Source organism: Rhinopithecus roxellana, chromosome 6 (assembly GCF_007565055.1).
Source record: "Rhinopithecus roxellana isolate Shanxi Qingling chromosome 6, ASM756505v1, whole genome shotgun sequence".
NCBI classification, from domain to species: domain Eukaryota; kingdom Metazoa; phylum Chordata; class Mammalia; order Primates; family Cercopithecidae; genus Rhinopithecus; species Rhinopithecus roxellana.
Genome location: NC_044554.1, coordinates 1,553,412 through 1,558,818, shown reverse-complemented (window position 1 = coordinate 1,558,818; position 5,407 = coordinate 1,553,412). Strand labels below are relative to the sequence as shown.

General features: G+C 48.7%; 1 pseudogene; it reads left to right on the top strand.

Annotated features, from left to right (window-relative positions):
* Window positions 1-1,766: 1,766 nt before the first annotated feature.
* Window positions 1,767-2,621, top strand: LOC104675870 (annotated as a pseudogene).
* Window positions 2,622-5,407: the final 2,786 nt, after the last annotated feature.

The following is a 5,407-nucleotide window of genomic DNA, read 5'->3' as shown; positions in this document are numbered from 1 at the left end:
GATGAGCATGGGCGGAAGGGGTCATATTAGAATTCTATTTTGAGGTGTTTCGGAAACTTCCGTAAGTCACGTGGAGTTGGCATGCTGAAATGAGGTAAACATGATGAGTGTTGCCCAAAAGGATACCCCTTTAAATTTTTAGCACTTTCCAAACCAGTGTGGTCACAACCAATGCTAACAGGAGTGGTGTGAAGTAGGCAGGGGAGGTAATAACTATGCTTATTTTATGAATGAGGAAAACACTAGATTCGACTCATAGAGGCTTGGAGTTAGAAGGGACTTAAGAAGCCTGCTGTCAGTTTTCCATCCTAATGTTTAACTTGACAATGATCCCACCCAGCACAACACATTACATCAAAAGTTATAGGAAGGGCCAGGCGCAGTGGCTCACACGCCTGTAATCCCAACACTTCAAGAGGCCTAGGCAGCCTAGCGCAGGCGAGGAGGAGGGAGGGTGAACGACTAGGACAGGGTGGGTGGGGAAGGGGGGAGGAGGCTGGGGGAGGGGAGGGGGACGGGGTGGGTGGGGTTGGCGCAGGCGGTGGGGGGGGGTCAGGGTGGGGACCCCGCGCCTTGGAGGGGCTGGGAAGGCCAGCGTGTTGGGGGAGGCGCCCGGGCCTCTGGGACTGGGCCTGGCTGTGCCAAGGTGGGGCTGACATGAAGTCCCCTGCATCTGTGGGGGTGGCCCGTCCCTCTGGGAGAAGATCCCTCACAAGATGACTTCCCAAGTCGCGCTCCGAGGCGGCTCTTTGAGGACCCCACAGAGATGCCTTCTGGGCTCCTGGGGCCCACGGGGAGGGGCAGGTGAGGCCCAGGGCTGGGTGAGGCCAGGCCTTTCTAGGAATGTTGGTGCTCCCAGCATCCAGAGGTTTCCAGGGGAGTGGCCCGAGTACGTCCCCGCCTAATTCTGGAGCCGTCCCTCGGGCTGCGCAGTGGAGCGCCGAGGTGACCGCTGCGAGGAGCCGGGGCGGCCAAGCACCGTCTGCAGTCAGGAGGTCCCGGGAAGCGTGCAAGGCGGTTGCGGCGTGCGGGCCGCAGGCCTGCGGAGTGCGCGGGTTGGGCTGGCGGCTGTACCTGGAGCGCCGGGTGGCCCTGGGGCCCGCACGCCCACTTGCTCGCGGGGGTTGGCGCAGACATGGGCGGTCCAGGCTAGCCTGAGCTAGCCTGGAGTGGGGGAGTGGCGCAGAGCTGCGTGGAAAGGCGCGGGGCGCCTGCGTGGCCAAGGAGCTCAGCTGCCTGACACGCCTGCAAGGCCTACGGAGCCGCTAGGGCCACGGCCTCTGTGGGCCAAAGGCGGGGCGGGGCGTGAAGGCCGGGCGGGGCCCTGGCGTCTGGTGGGGACTTGTCTGCCGGCGGGGGGCGTGCTCTCCAGGGGGCGTAGCTCTCTGCTCCGGTGAAGGCCAGAGGGATTCCTTGGGCTGGGCGGAGATGCGACTGACTGTGGCTGCGGACAGGCGGTGACTGCAACGCGGAGGAGCTGGGGTCGCGGCGCCGAGCCCAGGACATGCGCGCTTGGCGCACGAGACTGAAGGGGAGCGCAGAGGAGTCCGGGTCGCCAGGGGCTGCTGGGCCGTTCCCTGAGCCCGGCGCGGGGCACGCGAGGAGCTGGCTCAGGCGCACCCGGTGGCGGCAGCTGCCGCGGGAGGAGCGCGGCGGCTCGGGGTCCTCGGAGACGGCGTTTCTCCCGGAAGGCTTCCTGGGGCGGTGGGTGGGAAGTGGGGGCCGGGGCGGCAGCGGGAGGCGTCATGTCTCCGTAGGTGGGCACCATGCTCCCTGCAGCCCTGCGCGGGGCCCTGCTGGGCTACCTCTGCCAGGCGTTGCTTTGCCTGGGCGGTGTGGACAAGCGCCTGCGTGACACCCATGAGTGGAAAAAACAAATTATGGTACAGCACTGGCCTGAGACAGTACGTGAAAAAGTGCTGAACGACTGTAGAGCCCCTCCGGATTACTGGACAATACGTGGACTATGGCCGGATAAAAGTGAAAGATGTCTGGCTGGCTTTGCCATCTGCTGATTGTAAAGCCCTAGGAAAAAAAAAAAAAAAAAAGTGAAAGATGTAATGGATCGTGGCACTTTAATTTAGAAAAGATTAAGGATATTTTGCCGGAAATGAAGGCACACTGGTTTGATGTAATTCACTCGTTTCCCAATCGTAGTCACTTCTGGAAGCATGAGAGGGAGAAGCATGGAACCTGTGCCGCCCTGGTGGACGCACTCAACTCCCAGAAGTGCTTGAGCAGAAGCCTGGAACTCTACAGGGAGCTGGACCGCAACAGTGTGCTCCTAAAACTGCGGCTAAGCCCATCCATCAATTACTAACAAGTTGCAGATTTTAAAGATGCCCTTGTCAGAGTGTATGAAGTGATACCCAAAATCCAGTGCCTTCCGCGAAGCCAGGATGGGGAAGTATAGACAATTGGTCAGATAGAACCTTGCCTCTCTGAGCAAGACCAGTAGCTGCAAAACTGCACGGGGCAGTGCAGGTGGGGGGTCGGGGGAAAGCAGCCATCCCCCAAGTAGGAAGTTTGGCTGGCGGATGGGGCTGCCAAGAGCCGGGATCTGAGGGTCTGTGAAGATGGCCCAGTCTTTTATCCCCCCACCTAAAAAAAACAAGCATTGATGCCCAAGTTTGGGAAATACTCTGTTTTAAAAAGCAAGAGAAATTCACAAACTGCAGCTTTCTAAAAAACAACAAAAAACAAAAACACAAAAAAACTGCAATTACTTTTGCACCAACCTAATACAGTATATCTATAGATATATCTGTTAGCCAAATTACATATATCATATAATGTGTATATAACATATACCATGTATAGCTAATGTATATTATATATAATGTATATATAATGTGTAATGTATATATAAAATGTAGTGCATATATCATATATAATGTATATGTAATGTGTGTATATTTATATATGAGAGGAGATTTATCATGGGAATTGGCTCACGGGATTATGGAGCCTGAGAATTTCCATCATCCACCACGTGCAACCTGGAGACCAGGAAAGCCCGTGGTGTAATTCAGTCTAAGTCTGAAGATCTGAGAATCACGGAAGCTGATGATGTTAACGTCCAGGTTTAAATCTGAAGACCTGAGAACTGGGGGTGCTGCTGATGTAAGTCCTAGAGTTCAAAGGCCCAATGACCCAGAGCTTCTGATGTCTGAGAGCAGAAGATGGATGTCTCAGCTCAAGAAGAAAGAGTTAATTTGCCCTTTCTCTACCTTTTTGTACCATTCGGGCCCTCAATGGATTGGATGGTGTCCTTCCACATTGGTGAGGGTCACTCTTCTTTACCCAGTCTACTGATTCAAATGCTAATCTCTTCCAGAAACATCTTCACAGATGCACCTGGAAATAATGTTTTATCAGCCATCTGGGCATCCCTTAACTCAGTCAAGTTGACACATAAAAGTAATCATCACATTGGTATATGAAGAGGATTAAGTCACTCAATTTTGAATAAGTTTGTGAGTGCTGAACTTTCTTTGTCAAGGCTGATTCGAGTTCATAATGATCTGCTCACTGTGTCCCTGGAGAAGAAGTAACATGGGAAATGATGCTCATGGATTGTCATGGTCCTTACTAGAGAAGACCTGTATTTCTTGTATTGTTTATGGGGGTACAATACAGTGATTGAGGGCATCTACTGTGGAGTTAGACAGTCTGACATTACTGTTCCAGGTCTGTCATTGGTTTGCTCTGTGACTGTGGGTCAATTTCTCAGCATTCTAAAGTCCTGCTTGCCTCATTCAAAACGTAATAATATTTTACTTGAGAATTGCTGTGAAGTTCTGACAAGATAATGCATGTAACTAGCAAACTAGTGAATGTCTGGTCAATACTATTATCTTAGAGACAGAGACATAAAATTATCTACACAAGTGCACACATACATAATTACATACACATATACACACAATTACATACACATATATACATACACATTTTTACATGAATGACATGGTGTTTTATAACCTGTTTTTACTCAATACTATACCATGAATATCTGCCCAGAAAAATGTGTAGCTTTCTACCACTGTTTAAAGAACTGATAGTATGGATTTACCCATTGTATGGATTTACCATAGTTTAATTTGTCACAACTGATGGACATTTAGGTTGTTAGACAACTCTGCCTTTTAGCAAGACACAAAGATACAACATAACTAAGACTTCAGTTACCTTGATTCATCCACAGCCCTAACTCATCTTATGTTTTCTTTCCATTTCCAGCCTCTGACTCTTCTCTTTGCCTTCTGAATTCTTACTCATTCCTTGCTCTGGTGGGAGTCTCCCTTCCTCATGAAGCCTCCCTTCTTCTATGAAAGGGGACTGGTAATATCAGATTCACAGTATTATAAAGATTACCTAAAATAATGTACAAGGCATTAATAATAATGTCTTTGTAAGAGAGACATTACTACTACTGTTATAAATAGTCTTAAGAACTATAACCTCAAAGTAGCTTCCAATATGTTTTACATTTTGCAGGGGCTCAATATATTAAATCAATAGGCTAAACAATGTAAAAGCAGCCAGTTATTAAGGAAATTACCTAAATCAAATTTTTTTCCCCCTTAGACTAGATGACAATTCTAAAATTCCAATTCTATGATTCATAATGGCCAAAAGGTGGAAACAATCTGAATGTTCATTAGCTGAAGAATGGGTACACGAAATGTGGTCAATTCATGCAATGGAATAGTATTCAGCAATGAAAAGGAATGAAGCACTGGTACATGCTACAAAATGAATGACTCACAAAAACACTATGCTGAGTGAAAGAAGCCAATCAAAAAAGACCACGTGCTGTATGACTCCATTCATATTATGTTCATAACAAGGAAATCTATTGAGAAAGTAAATTAGTAGTTGCTTAGAGCTGGGAAGGATGTGGGAATTGAAAGGTGATAGTGAAAGGGCATGGAGTTTTAGAGGTGATGAAATAGTTCTAAAATTGTGGCTATGGTTGCACAGATCTGTGAATATACTGAACACCATTGAAATGTACAGTTTCAATGGATGAATTGTATGGTATGTGAATTATATATAAATAAAGCTATTAAAAAATGATTCCCAAGTCAAAGACCCCATTCAGCCAGTTACAAAGTTAAGGCAGAGAGACAACTATTTTAGCTCACACCCTAAAAAATAAATGGGAAGGAACACCACTCCTGGGGGAAGGCAACTGCAAAGTAAACAGGGCTCCCAGGGCTATTCCAGGCCTGTCTGAGCCAACGGGGTATTAGGTAGCAGGACCACCCATAAAGTCGACTCAGGGTCACCCCACTCCATTTATCAGTGACCTGGGACACAAGCCCATTACTGCCTCGCTTGCTGACCATCTCTGACATGTTCTGGCTCTGCCACAGTGCATGGCTCTGGCTCTTACTGCGTT